At 49.0% G+C, this 15,362-nt stretch overlaps 1 long non-coding RNA gene across 1 annotated transcript in view; it reads right to left on the bottom strand.

The window, feature by feature from the left end:
- LOC137535845 (uncharacterized) overlaps window positions 1–15,362 on the bottom strand; it is a 135,365-nt gene that overhangs the window by 88,549 nt on the left and 31,454 nt on the right. Inside the window, exon 3 of the long non-coding RNA XR_011024476.1 lies at window positions 9,898–9,980. This is a non-coding gene — a long non-coding RNA (uncharacterized lncRNA). The remainder of the gene's footprint in view (window positions 1–9,897; window positions 9,981–15,362) is intronic.

Here is a 15,362-nt window from a genome sequence, read left to right as displayed (position 1 = left end):
AAGGCAGATCGGCGATCCCCGGCCAATCAGCGGCCGGGGATCGCCGCCATGTGACAGGGGACAGCCCGTCACTGGCTGCACAGGACGGATAGCGTCCTGTGCAGCCCCGATCACCGGGGATGAGCAGGTAGGAGAGGGAGGGGGGAATTTCGCCACGGAGGGGGGCTTTGAGGTGCCCCCCCCCGCAACAAGCCTGCCCACCAGAGCGATCAGACCCCCCCTGCACACCATCCCCATAGAGGGGAAAAAAGGGGGGCGATCTGATCGCTCTGCATGAAACATGATCTGTGCTGGGGGCTGCAGAGCCCACCCAGCACAGATCACAAAAAATAACGCTGGTCCTTAAGGGGGGGTAAAGGGTGGGTCCTCAAGTGGTTAATAAAATGCAAAGTCAGCTCACAAAGCAAAAAACTGTACTTTTGGAAACCTCTAACTTCTAAATGAATAATAATACTTATGCACAAATGCAAATATGATAACCGTATGGCATATAAAAAGTAGGTAAACATGTTTTTATTGAATATTATGTCAGGGTTTTAAACCGCTTTAAGTGTGAGTGCCTTTTTGCCATCAGAAAAGTGATCAGCCTCTATTAAGCCCCCCAGAATTAATACAGCTCAGCCGTTTGCAGTAATCCTGATTCACAGGCATTGTTCCTGTCAATCTGCTCAGTTCATAGTTCATCAGTTGATGTGTTCTGTAGTGTTTACTGAAAGCCTGGTTTGAGAAGTGAACCAAAGTGTGATTTATGTGTTACCTAAGTGCATGGCCTAAGACAGAGAAAGAGAGCAGGGCCATGGAGATAAAGAGGACCTGTCAGTGAGAGATAACTAAATCTGTTAACCTGTCAGCATTAAAGAAGAAGAGTGGAGAGGGAGTTTCACTGCATCTTGTGTTACTAAAGTGAACTACAGTGAGAAGCGGAGTGACATCTGACAGAGATAAAGAGTCAACAAAGTTGGAGTTACTACTTTTGCAACATAACAAAATTAGAGCTTATTCAGCATAAAGTTCAAATAGCATAAGAAAATAGTTATATTGAAGGAGTGTGGTATTGATGGTATAGCTGAGTGCATTGGTCAATTTTGTGATTTTATTTTATTTATCTTTATTTCTCTAACCCCTGTTTCATTGTTTGATTCTTTCTTTATTTTGTTTATTATTTTGGGAAGTCCTAACCAAACAAGTGGTGCCTAAGAGATACAATAGTTTAAGTATTACAGTATAAAGAGCAAAAGTCTGAGAGACCTTCTGAGTAGAGTGGACATTCTTTTGGATGCCAAATTGCCAACCAACGAACAGTGGAAATTGCTTTAGTACCATAGTAAAGAGAGTCACGAGTCCCCTAAGGTTTTGCTGAGCAATATAGCTTGGGGTTGGCTACAAGGGACTGAGACTGTATAGGAGCTGAATTTCTCAGTAGACCTGTCCCTACCCAAGCCCCTATACCTCACTGAATGGTACGGTGTTCAAAGGTGTTGTACTGTAAAGTGGTTGATGATTATACAAGATCTGTTGTAGCTCAATATATATAAAATGTTCTGTGTAACTTAACCTTTTTATCTCGCAGTTTTTACCGGTGCATCGGCTGTGAGGAGAAGAAGATTGTATTTTGACCTGTGATGTGTAAGGAAAGTTGTAACGATCGGTGTCAGCACACAGAGAGAATCTGATTATTGGTGATCCTGCAGTATCACCAAGAATACAGATATATACCTGATTATAGAAGATCTGCAGAATCACCAATAATACAACTATAACTAACCTCTGGACACCTGATAAAGTGTAAGTGTTTGGTGCAACAGTATATGAGCCTGGACTACCTGAGGAGCAGGTGACCCTAGACCGTATAACAAGTATCTCCTAGTCAGGGTTAGAGATAACCAGAGAGCCATTGATTCCCTGAACTGCTGGGAGTCAGACTCTACTGCAGTCAAAGGACTCCTATGAGATAGAGTCCCTGACTGGATTGCAGAGAGGTCCCTCTGAGGGACAGGGAGTCCCTGCAGCTACTGGACACCCCATCGGGGGGTGTCACAGGTAGAAGGGTCGGCCAGGCCGGGTCGGCAACACACGAGCAGATAAGGTACAGAGACAGAAGGCTGATTCGGTAACCATGGACAGGCAGGGTTGGCAACAGGTAATCAGATATGCGTAGGTACCGAATCAGAGAGCAGGAGAAGGGTCAAGAGAGCAATAGGTCATAACAGATGAGGCCTAGTCTAGAGTGTGAGGTCCGTGGTCTCAACACCCAGGAACTGGTCTAAAGAATAACACAGCAATGACACAGTATCCCTAATCTTGGGTGTGAGGTCCGTGGTCTCAACTCTTTGGAGCTGGTCTAAAGTATAACACAGTATCCCTAAGCTTGGGTGTGAGGTCCGTGGTCTCAACACCCTGGAACTGGTCTAAAGTATAACACAGTAATAACACAGTAATCTGGCTAAGTGTGAATTCCCAGGTCCACCTGGTTCTAACACACTATGAGATCTGACTATGGTCTGAGTGCTAACACATAAGCATTAGCAACGGCAGACAACCAGCAACTGACAGGCAAGATGTATATATAGCAGAGCGCTCCTCAGCGCCGCCCAGCCCCATTCAGCCAATCACCTACTGCTCTGGGATCAGCTGATCGTCCTGATCAGCTGATCCCTCTCTTACTGGCATAAAGGGCCTGCCTGTTAGTGCGCGCGCGTAGCTCTCCATCTGTGTAATCTGTGTGCACTACTAGGCTCAGACAAACCAGATGCATGCTGCTGCGGAGAAACCGCCGGTCTGAACGCGGAACCAGCCGCCTCGCTGTCAGACCGCGCGGCGGTGTCTCCGCAATCCATTACAGTACCCCTTTTCCTGAGGAGTGGACTCCGGACACTTCCCCCCAGGCTTCCCAGGATGTAAGTCATGAAACTCCTATTTTAATTCCTCCGCATGCATGCGACAATCTGGCACCCAAGATCTTTCCTCTATGCCATATCCTTTCCAGTGGACCAGATACTGCACGGAATTCTGCACTAAGCGAGAGTCCAGGATCTTTTCAATTTCATACTCTGGTTGGTCATCCACCAACACAGGGGGGGGGGGGGGGGGGGGGAATCCACGTGTACTGCTGGCTTCAAAAGAGACACATGGAATGATCTCACACCTCTCATACTGGCTGGGAGATCAATCGCGTAAGTGACATTATTGATTTTCTTGGACACTGGAAATGGTCCTATAAATCTAGGGCCTAATTTGGGTGACAGTTGCTTCAAGGCCAAATGTCGAGTGGATACCCACACCAAATCCCCTGGAGAGAACTTCCACTCTACAGACCGTCCTTTATCTGCCTGTCTTTTCTGGGTTTGGAAAGCCTTCCCCAGATTCCTCTTAACCATTCCCCAAATCTCCTTTAGAGCCCTCTGCCAGTCTTCCAGAGCTGGGAACGGTGTAGATGCGACCGGCAAAGGAGCAAACTTAGTTGATCTTCCTGACACTACCTGGAATGGGGAAAACCCCGGAAAAGGAGCTTTTCAGGTTGTTGTGCGCAAATTCCGCAAACGGCAAACATTTTACCCAATCGGATTGCGCATCTGCAACATAACACCTGAGGAACTGTTCCAGGGATTGGTTAACTCTCTCGGTCTGGCCGTTGGTCTGTGGGTGGTAGCCTGATGAAAATGCAAGATCCATGTCTAACTGATGGCAGAAGGCTTTCCAAAACTTTGAAACAAATTGGACTCCTCAATCTGACACTACATTCTCCGGAATGCCATGCAGCCGGAAAATGTGCTGGATGAAGAGATCCGCCAATTCCTGTGCCGAGGGGAGTCCTTTCAAAGGGACAAAATGAGCCATCTTACTGAATCTGTCCACTACCACCCAAATGACCGTCTTGCCCTCAGACCGAGGGAGCTCACCCACAAAATACATGGAGACATGGGTCCATGGTTCACTTGGAACTGGCAAGGGCTGTAAGGTGCCAACAGGGGCCTGACGAGAGGGTTTACTCCTTGCACACACTGCACACTCTCTTACAAACGCCTTACAATCTGTTGCCAATGTAGGCCACCACGCACATCTGGCCAGTAAATCCTGGGTTCTGGTGGCCCCGGGATGACCAGCATTCTTGTGAGAATGAAACAGTTGCAAGAATTGTAAACGGAAAGGCAGTGGTACAAACATGACCCCATCAGGCTTCCCCTCTGGAACATCCTGTTGGTAAGGACTCAGAGTGACTGTCCAATCCCTCCAGGTCTCAGTGGCTGCCAGAACTACCTTCTGAGGTAGAATGGTCTCAGGGGCTGAGGGCTGTACTGTCTCAGGTTCAAAACACCTGGATAAGGCATCGGCTTTGTATGTTTTTACTACCAGGGGTATACGTAATTACAAATCTGAATCTTGCAAAGAACAGGGACCACCGGGCCTGGCGGGGGCTAAGTCTCTTAGCACCCTCTATGTACTCCAGATTCTTATGATCTCTATAAACTGTGATAGTGTGTTCTGCACCTTCTAGCCAGTGTCGCCATTCCTCAAAAGCTAACTTGATGGCCAAAAGCTCCCGGTTGCCTATGTCGTAGTTTTTCTCTGCGGTTGAAAATCTACGAGAAAAGTAGGCACATGGGTGGAGTTTGCCCTGTAAGCCTGACCTCTGAGACAATACAGCTCCCACCCCCACCTCTGAAGCATCAACCTCCACAATAAAGGGAAAGGTGACATCGACATGTCTCAATGTAGGTGCGGAACAGAACAGTTTTTTTAGTGTGGAAAAAGCCGCATGAGCCTCTGTTGACCAGTGATGAGTATCGGCCCCTTTTTTGGTGAGACTAGTGAGGGGCGAGATGATGGTAGAGTACCCCTTTATGAACCTTCTGTAGTAGTTGGCAAAGCCCAGAAATCTCTGGAGCGCCTTCAGTCCAACAGGCTGAGGCCACTCCAGGACAGCGGAAACCTTCCCTGGATCCATTGAGAGGCCAGAGGTGGAGATAATGTACCCCAAGAAGGCAACCGAGGTTACTTCGAAGAGACATTTCTCCAGTTTGGCATAAAGCAAATGCTGTCTTAACTTTTCTAGCACAAACTTAACATGCCTGCGGTGTTCAGAAAGATTGGACGAAAAGATCAGTATATCGTCCAGATAGACTAGGACGAACTTCCCCAACACCTCCCTGAATACCTCGTTAATTAACTCCTGGAAGACAGCCGGAGCGTTACACAAACCGAAGGGCATCACTAGGTACTCGTAATGCCCGTCGGGCGTGTTAAAGGCTGTCTTTCATTTATCACCATCTCTAATACGCACCAGATTGTATGCCCCTCTCAGATCTAGCTTTGAGAAAATATTGGCGTTGGTCACCTGAGTAAACAAATTGTCAATTAAAGGTAAAGGGTAGCGATTTTTCCCTGTGATCTTATTTAGGCCTCTATAATCAATGCAAGGACGAAGGCCTCCATCTTTTTTCTTTACAAAAAAGAATCCTGCCCCTGCTGGTGAACGGGAGGGACGGATGAACCCTTTAGCCAAGTTTTCTCTGATGTATTCCTGCATAGCTAGTTTCTCAGGCCCAGACAGATTATATAGGTGACCCCTGGGAGGCATACAACCAGATCTCAAAGTCACCGTCTCGCGCGGGCGCGTGCACAGACGGGACCTTTATGCTGGGAGGAGGCCGGTCAGCTGACCTGCTGGTCAGCTGATCGCAGAGGAGACTCACGGCGCCCAGGATTGGCTGTGCGCAAGGGGGGCGTGCCAGTGAGGTCTCCTCTGCTTCTTAAGCCTCCGGGCTTCAGTCTGGCGCTGTCTACTGTCGTGAATACTTCTTGTGTTAGCGCTCAGACCTTAGACTAGATCCCAGGTGTTGATGCCAAGGACTTCACACCTAGACTAGGAATTATTGATATTGTATTGATTATCTGTGTATGACTCTTGGCTAAACTCTGACTCTGATCTCGTTTTCTGATTCTGTACTTCCGCCTTTCTGCCTTAAAGTTGCTGAACCTCTGCCTGATTACCGATTACTCTCCTGCCTCACGATTCTGTACCGATACTTACCTCTCTGTTGCTGAACCTCTGCCTGATTACCGATTACTCTCCTGCCTCACGATTCTGTACCGATACGTACCTCTCTGTTGCCAAACCTTGCCTGTCAGACCATTCTACTCACCAGTGGGCCCTCGCCACTGGTGAGGTGCTAGCTTCACCAGCTCCTCTGGTGAAGTTATTCTTTAGTGCAGTACTGTTTGCGTTTTCTGCTCCTAGGCTGCAGTACAGTCTGAAACACCTGCTTCTCAGGCGATCATTAGTGCAGTACTGTTAGTATCTCCTGCTCCTAGGCTACAGTACAGTCTGAGTCACCCGCTCCTCGGGTGATCACTCAGCTGCAGTACACTCTGAATCACCCGCTCCTCGGGAGATTCGGTCTCTTTAGTATTGTATCTCCAGCTTGCTGGAGCTCGAACCCTATAACACGGTCAGTGTACCGGTAGTACCTCACCAGCCCCTCTGGTGAGGTCTCATAAAACTATTAAAGTTACGGTGGCACCAAACACTACACACTCCGCTCCTTGTGTTGCTATACTGGTATTATGGGTGATTGTGCAGATCACACATAATCAGGTATAGCGTCTGCATTTTTGGTGATTCTGCAGATCACCAAATAATCAGACATCTGAGTTGCGACACCCAACCGTTACAGCTACGGGAAGGTGGCGCCCGAAGCCCTGTACTGGAGACTATTTGTGTCTCCAGTACAGGGCTTTGTGCTCCATCTTCCCGTAGCCCTGCACTCTGCCTGTCAGCGCGGGAGGCTCCAAGAGCATCGACCGGGGAACTGCACACCAGAGGCCGCCGGGAGAGGAGAGTTCTGTCAGGTGAAATGCTGCCATCATTGCGTTTATTTTCAGGTGAAAAACTGCACTCACTGTTTATTTTCTGGTGAAAAGCTGCCCTCATTGTGTTTATTTTCTGGTGAAATGCTGCCATCATTGTGTTTATTTTCTGGTGAAAAGCTGCACTCACTGTGTTTATTTTCTGGTGAAAAGCTGCACTCATTCCGTTTATTTTCTAGTGAAATGCTCCCATCATTGCATTTACTTTCTGGTGAAAAGTGGCCCACTGCGTTTATTTTCTGCTGAAATGTGGCCCATTGCATTATTTTCTGCTGAAATGTTGCCCACTGCGTTTATTTTCTGCTGAAATGTTGCCCACTGTGCTTATTTTCTGCTGAAATGTTGCCCACATTGTGTTATTTTCTGCTGAAATGCTGCCCACTGCGTTTATTTTCTTCTGAAATGTTGCCCAAAAAATAAAACACTAATGAGCATGTATGTCCAACAAACCCATTGTGTGGTCACTTTATTAGTGCATTAGAAAAAGTTAACGTGCATACTCAGACAAACATCTTGTAAAATATCTGACAGATCTTTCAATATATTAAAAACAGTATGGACGGCCAACGTTGTAATGCCATTCACACACCACCTACAACTACCTGCCAGAAATGGTCCGCTGGACTACACCTACTAGCTATGAGCAACATTTCAGAGAGCAGGTATCTCTGGTCACAATCTCCAGATATTTATTTGAATGTTAATAGCATCAAGCACAATTCATGATGGAAAAGCAATAATGCTTGGCACCTTAAAGCTGATGCTCTCATTCCTCAAACAATTGCTAACGCAATAATTCCGGCAGTGTCCACAAAATTCCAGCAGAGTGTCCAGATCACAACTCAATCGTAGTTATTGAATCAGTTAGCACTCTTGAGTATGGAATATGCCACCATGAAGCGTGTACAAAAGCAAGCGATGCAGCATGTGTAAGCACAAGACATTGTGGCCCAGAGACAAACGAAGTTACTCTTGTAAAGCAGAAGTCTCTATTCCATCCATTGGACAACCACTTCCTATCTGGTCTCAAGATGCTGCTAAGTCCATAACACAGGGCTTCAGCTCAGAGCCGCGCTCCACTGAGCGCTGGGTGGATGACACACGGTGGACCTCCGTATGCAGCTACACGCTGATGCAGGTGGCATGGGGGGCATTGTTATGTGGTACCAGGAAGGAAACGCTTCTGTATAGGTAGCCAGGATTAGATGCCTCTGTAGAAGTAGTCAGGATTAGATGCCTCTGTATAGGTAGTCAGGATTAGATGCTTCTGTATAGATAGTCAGGATTAGATGCCTCTGTAAAGGTATCCAGGATTAGATGCCTATGTATAGGTAGCCAGGATAAGATGCCTCTGTATAGGTAGCCAGGAATAGGAACCTCAGTATAGATAGTCAGGATTAGATGCCTCTTTATAGGTAGCCAGGATTAGATAGCTCTGTATAGGTAGCTAGGATTAGATGCCTCTATATAGGTAGCCAGGATTAGATGCTTCTGTATAGGTAGTCAGGATTAGATGCCTCTGTATAGGTAGCCAGGATGAGATGCTTCTGTATAGTCAGAATTAGATGCCTCTGTATAGGTAGCCAGGATTAGATGCTTCTGTATAGGTAGTCAGGATTAGATGCCTCTGTATAGATAGTAAGTATTAGATGGCTCTGTATAGGTAGTCAGGATTAGATGCCTCTGTATAGTCAGGATTAGATGCCTCTGTATAGGTAGTCAAGATTAGATGCCTCTGTATAGGTAGTCAAGATTAGATGCCTCTGTATAGATAGTCAGTATTAGATGGCTGTGTATAGGTAGTCAGTATTAGATGGCTGTGTATAGGTAGTCAGTATTAGATGCCTCTGTATAGTTAGGATTAGATGCCTCTGTATAGGTAGTGAAGATTAGATGCCTCTGTATAGAAAGTCAGGATTAGATGCCTCTGTATAGATAGTCAGTATTAGATGGCTGTGTATAGGTAGTCAGGATTAGATGTCTCTGTATAGGTAGTCAGGATTAGATGCCTCTGTATAGGTAGTCAGGATTAGATGCCTCTGTATAGATAGTCAGTATTAGATGGCTGTGTAGAAGTAGTCAGGATTAGATGCCTCTGTATAGTCAGGATTAGATGCCTCTGTATAGGTAGTCAGGATTAGATGCCTCTGTTTAGATAATCAGTATTAGATGCCTCTGTGTATATAGTCAGGATTAGATGACTCTGTATAGGTAGTCAGGATTAGATGCCTCTGTATAGCCAGGATTAGATGCTTCTTTATAGGTAGCCAGTATTAGATGCCTCTATATAGGTAGCCAGGCGGAGGGGGGGACGCAGCAGCAGTGGCTCAGCTGTCATCGGATAGTCACTTCGGCCAAGATCCACGCTCTGCAGCTACAAACTTCTTCCTCTCCTATGTTCCAGCTCACAGCAAAAGCGCCCCCTAGGGAGCACTCTTAATGTGAGATGGAACACAAGAACAGGAAGAAGTTTGTAGCTGCAGCGCGTGGATCGTACCGAAGTGAGTATCTGATGACTACCTCAGCGGCACCACTGTGGTGGGAACAAGCGGGCCCCTCAGGGGCCCGGTCGCACAGGCAACTGCTGCGACCTTGGCCCCTATGCCCTGATCCTCCTCCTAATTTTTTTTTGTTTTTTTAAATATCCCAGTTTTATTTTATATTTAAATCTACTTTTTCAGTTTTTACTGTTTCATTGTCTCTGCGAAATAGCCCTTTATTGAAGTATGCCAGAGCTACAATCTATGAACTGTTGACCCTTTTTAATCTATTTTCTGCTCTCAGAAGCCATTTTCTGTATTATAGCTGGAATTCCTTATCAGCGAGGGTTACGCTGTGGTCCCAACCAGTCCCAAGCCAGTCACTTGCATGACTGATGTTTAACTCTTTCAGGCAGGGAAAGAAAAAAAGGAACACAGCATAGTAATTTGTATGCTTGGCGCTGTACATACACATGTCTATGTCATCATGTCACCTCGTGCATCCTTTCAAGGGTACCTGAAGCGAAAAAAATAATAATTGAATACTTACCTCAGTAGTGGGAAGCCTCTGGAGAGTTCAGAGTCTTCTTAATCCTCCTTGATCCCACCGATCCAGAACGTATTCGACAAGGGCTTGAGGAGGTTATGGAAACAGAACATTTAATTTATTAATACTGTTATAAACGTTGATTAATATTATTAAAATATGAATTACTCCATTCACATAAAAACATTAGTTCAAGGTGGTAATTTAGGAATGATCTCTGTATAGACATGCTAGCGGGCTATCTGCTGAGTAGCCTGTTCTGTTGTACGGAAAGGGGAGGGGAAAAGGGGTGAGCTGGAGGTGTAGGAAAAACAATAGAAGATAACTGTCAGACAATGCTGACCTAAAGTGAGCAATGGCTGAAGGGAATGCCAGGAACATTGGGGGCACCTGGACACACACTTCAGACTACTTGAACAATTTATTTGAGCAGCAAGATTCTAATATACTGTATATGCTTTATAAGTGTTGTGCAGTTACGTTCAGGACACTCAAGCAGTCCCCACAATATCTATACCAACATATAATGTTCCAAGTGTTTGTGTATGGCAAAGGCCAAAGGACACACTTTTCACCAGAGGTGTAACCACAGAGAGCAGCCCCAGTGACTGCAGGGGGCTCCAGAGCTGTGGGGGCACAGCTTCTAACCCCCCCCCCCTCCAATACAGGGGCCCATCTCACATATAATAAAATGCAGCACATTAGCCAGTATAGAAAATGTAGTGCATACATGTGAAATCGGCGCCGGTAGACTTGGGCGCAGGACACAGCAGGTATATGGCTGATCCTGCGCATCCTGCGCATTAGCAGCGAGCGGCGGCGAGTGGCCACAACACGCAGCAAGCAAAGTGCTGTTTAAAAAAAATTATGAAGATCGGCCCAGCGGGCCTGAGCGGTGCCCTCCGGCGGTCATGAACGAGCTGAGCTCGTCTATACCGCCAAGGAGGTTAATAAAATGAAGCATGTTAGCCCATATAGAAAATAAGCAGGTTAATCCATATAGAAACAGCAGCCTATATATGAATTGCAGCACATTAGCCCATACAGAAAATGAAGCACATTAGCCCATATAGAAGTTAAAAAGATAAGGCCACACATAAAATGAGCATATTAGCCCATACAGAAAATGCAGTCCATATATAAAATGCAGCATATCCTACTAATATTATAAAAGGGGAAGTTCGGATGTTTGTTACTCGATCACGCAAAAATGGCTGAAGGAATTTGAATGAAATTTGGCACACACATAGTACATTACCTGAAATAACATATAGGATACTTTTTAACCACCCACCTACCCGGCTACCTACTTACCGGGCTAGTTACCAACCCACCCATCAGGCTACCTACCCACCCGGCTACCCACCCACCAGGCTACCTACCTACCCACCCACCCACCCACCAGGCTACCTACCCTCCTACCGGGCTAGTTACCAACCCACCCACCTGGCTACCTACCCACCAGGCTACCCATACACCAGGCTACCTACCCACCCAGCTACCTAACCACCCACCCACCCGGCTACCTACCCACCCACCAGGCTACCTACCCACCCACCAGGCTACCTACCCACCCAGCTACCCAGCCACCCACCCGGCTACCTACCCACCCACCCACCAGGCTACCTACCTACCCACCCACCAGGCTACCCACCCACCCGGCTAAGGGCTACCTACCTACCCACCCACCAGGCTACCTACCCACCCACCAGGCTACCTACCCACCCACCAGGCTACCTACCCACCCGGCTACCCACCCACCAGGCTACCTACCTACCCACCCACCCACCAGGCTACCTACCCTCCTACCGGGCTAGTTACCAACCCACCCACCTGGCTACCTACCCACCAGGCTACCCATACACCAGGCTACCTACCCACCCAGCTACCTAACCACCCACCCACCCGGCTACCTACCCACCCACCAGGCTACCTACCCACCCACCAGGCTACCTACCCACCCAGCTACCCAGCCACCCACCCGGCTACCTACCCACCCACCCACCAGGCTACCTACCTACCCACCCACCAGGCTACCCACCCACCCGGCTAAGGGCTACCTACCTACCCACCCACCAGGCTACCTACCCACCCACCAGGCTACCTACCCACCCACCAGGCTACCTACCCACCCGGCTACCCACCAGGCTACCTACCCACCCAGCTAACCAGCCACCCACCCGGGTACCTACCCACCCACCAACCCACCAGGCTACCTACCCACCCGGCTAAGGGCTACCTACCTACCCACCCACCCGGCTACCTACCTACCTACCCACCCACCAGGCTACCTACCCACCCACCAGGCTACCTACCCACCCGGCTACCCACCCACCAGGCTACCTACCCACCCAGCTAATCAGCCACCCACCCGGGTACCTACCTACCCACCCACCCACCAGGTTACCTACCCACCCGGCTAAAGGCTACCTACCTACCCACCCACCAGGCTGCCTACCTACCTACCCACCCACCAGGCTACCTACCCACCCACCCACCAGGCTACCTATCCACCCAACCACCCATGGGAGCTGCGCGCCGGATGGAGGCTGGGACAGGAGGTCTGCTGCTGCAGGTGAGTAAATGTTTTTGTTTTTTTATTTATATTAGCAGGTGTATGTTCTGTGCAGGTCTGCCACATGATTGCATGTATTTTCTGCGCAAATCTGCCGACATGATTGCACGTATTTTCAGGGCATATCTGCCGACATGATTGCACGTATTTTCTGGGCATATCTGCCGACATGATGTGTATTTTCTTGAGAAAACCTGCACAATTATGTGAATTTTCTGGGGAAAGGGTCACCAAAACTTGGGCCCACTGTCTTTGCATTGCACTTTTCAAGGGAACCTGAGGTGAGAATAATCTTGAGGCTACCACATTTCTCTCCTTTTAAGCAATACCAGTTGCCTCTTATTCTTTCAACCATAGACCCTGAACAAGCATGCAGCAGGTCAGGGGTTTCTGACAATATTGTCTGAACTGAGAAGATTAGCTGCATGCTTGTTGCTGGTGTAATTCAGTTTATTACTGCAGCCAAATAGATCAGCAGGTCCGCCAGGCAACTAGTATTGTTTAAAAGGAAATAAACCCTCACCCCGGGTTCGCTTTAAATTACAGTTAGCTCCGCCCTCATCCGGTCATTGCCATGCCCATTTTTCTGTCTAGACCTATTTTTTGCAGGCTGTAGCCACACCCATTTTTTGCCTTGCAGGTCATAGGGGCCCGCAGTTGCAATTTTGCACAGGGGCCCACTGCTGGCTGTGTCCGCCACTGTCAGGATTATATGCCTCAGTATAGATAGTCAGGATTAGATGCCTCTGTATAGATAGTCAAGAATAGGTACCTTAGTATAGTCAGGATTAGATGCCTCTTTATAGATAGCCAGGATTAGATGCCTCAGTATAGATAGTCAGGATTAGATGCCTCTGTATAGACAGTCAGGGATAGGTACCTCAGTATAGAATTAGATGCCTCTGTATAGTCAGCAATAGGTACCTCAGTATATATAGCCAGGAATAGATACCTCTGTATAGATAGTCAGGATTAGATGCCTCTTTATAGGTAGTCAGGAATGGGTACCTCAGTATACATAGCCAGGATTAGCTGCCTCTATATAGTCAGGAATAGGTACCTCAGTATAGATAGCCAGGATTCAGTGGCGTAGCTACAAACCTCTGGGCCCCGATGCGGAATCTGGATGTGGCCCCCCCCCACGGCAACAACAGCCCCCCCTCCCCCGGCAACACCCGACGCACACACATATCCGAATCCCTATAGCCAGCTATAGGTCCCCCCAGTATAGGTAGCCAGGCATAGGTACGCCAGTATAGTTGCCCCCGGTATAGGTTAGCCAGGTAGGTGCCTCCAGCATAGGTAGCCAGTATAGTTGCCCCCAGTATAGGTTAGATAGGCAGGCGCCGCCAGTACAGGTTAGCTAGGTGGGTGCCTCTAATATAGGTAGCCAGTATAGTTGCCCCCAGCATAGGTTAGATAGGTAGGTGCCCCCAGTATAGGTTAGTTAGGTAGGTGCCTCCAATATAGGTAGCCAGTATAGTTGCCACCTGTATAGGCTAGCTAGGTGCCCCGAATACAGGTTAGACAATTAAGTGCCCCCAGGTTAGATAGGTAGGTGCCCCCCAGTATAGGTTAGATTAGGTAGCTGCCCCCCAGTATAGGTTAGATGAGGTAGGTGCCCCCCAGGATAGGTTAGGTAGCTGCCCCCCAGGATAGATTAGGTAGCTTTCCCCCAGGATAGAGTAGGTAGCTGCCCCCCAGGATAGGTTAGAGTAGGTAGCTGCCCCCCAGGATAGGTTAGAGTAGGTAGCTGCCCCCCAGGATAGGTTAGGTAGGTAGCTGGCCCCCCAGGATAGGTTAGGTAGGTAGCTGGCCCCCCAGGATAGGTTAGGTAGGTAGCTGGCCCCCCAGGATAGGTTAGAGTAGGTAGCTGCCCACCAGGATAGGTTAGGTAGGTAGCTGGCCCCCCAGGATAGGTTAGGTAGGTAGCTGGCCCCCCAGGATAGGTTAGGTAGGTAGCTGGCCCCCCAGGATAGGTTAGGTAGGTAGCTGGCCCCCCAGGATAGGTTAGGTAGGTAGCTGGCCCCCCAGGATAGGTTAAGTAGGTAGCTGCCCCCCCAGGATAGGTTAGGTAGCTGCCCCCCCAGGATAGGTTAGGTAGGTAGCTGGCCCCCCAGGATAGGTTAGGTAGGTAGCTGGCCCCCCAGGATAGGTTAGGTAGGTAGCTGGCCCCCCAGGATAGGTTAGGTAGGTAGCTGGCCCCCCAGGATAGGTTAGGTAGGTAGCTGGCCCCCCCAGGATAGGTTAGGTAGGTAGCTGGCCCCCCAGGATAGGTTAGGTAGGTAGCTGGCCCCCCAGGATAGGTTAGGTAGGTAGCTGGCCCCCCAGGATAGGTTAGGTAGGTAGCTGCCCCCCCCAGGATAGGTTAGGTAGGTAGCTGCCCCCCCCAGGATAGGTTAGGTAGGTAGCTGCCCCCCCCAGGAAAGGTTAGGTAGGTAGGTCGCTAGCTGCCCTCTCCCTCCCCTTCCTCTCCCCCTCAGATGCAGAGTGTGCGGCGCACGGAAGCGCTGTAGGCGGAACTCACCTCCGTCCCTGCGCCGCTGGTCTCCTCCCGCTCTGTTTAGATGTTGTTACACACTGCTTCCTGTTTAGCCGGAAGCAGTGTGTAACAGCATCTATGCAGAGCGGGAGGAGACCAGCGGCGCTTGGAACGCAGGCAGGTGAGTTCTGCCTACAGCGCTTCCGTGCGCCGCTCACTCTGCATCTGAGGGGGGGGCCCGGGGAGAGGAAGGGAGGGAGAGGTCGGGCTGCCCTCCCCACGGCTGCAGCTCCCCCCTCCCAATAACGCACGCACGGATCTCCGAGACGAGTCCAAACGGACATGGGCCCCCGGGCCCCTCCCCCGCCTCTTCAGGAGCCGGGCCCGGTCGCCGAGGCGACCGTTGCGACC

This window comes from Hyperolius riggenbachi, chromosome 10, assembly GCF_040937935.1.
Source record: "Hyperolius riggenbachi isolate aHypRig1 chromosome 10, aHypRig1.pri, whole genome shotgun sequence".
Lineage (NCBI taxonomy): Eukaryota > Metazoa > Chordata > Amphibia > Anura > Hyperoliidae > Hyperolius > Hyperolius riggenbachi.
Note: the sequence above shows the minus strand (reverse complement) of the source record. Positions and strands in the feature narration are given on the sequence as shown.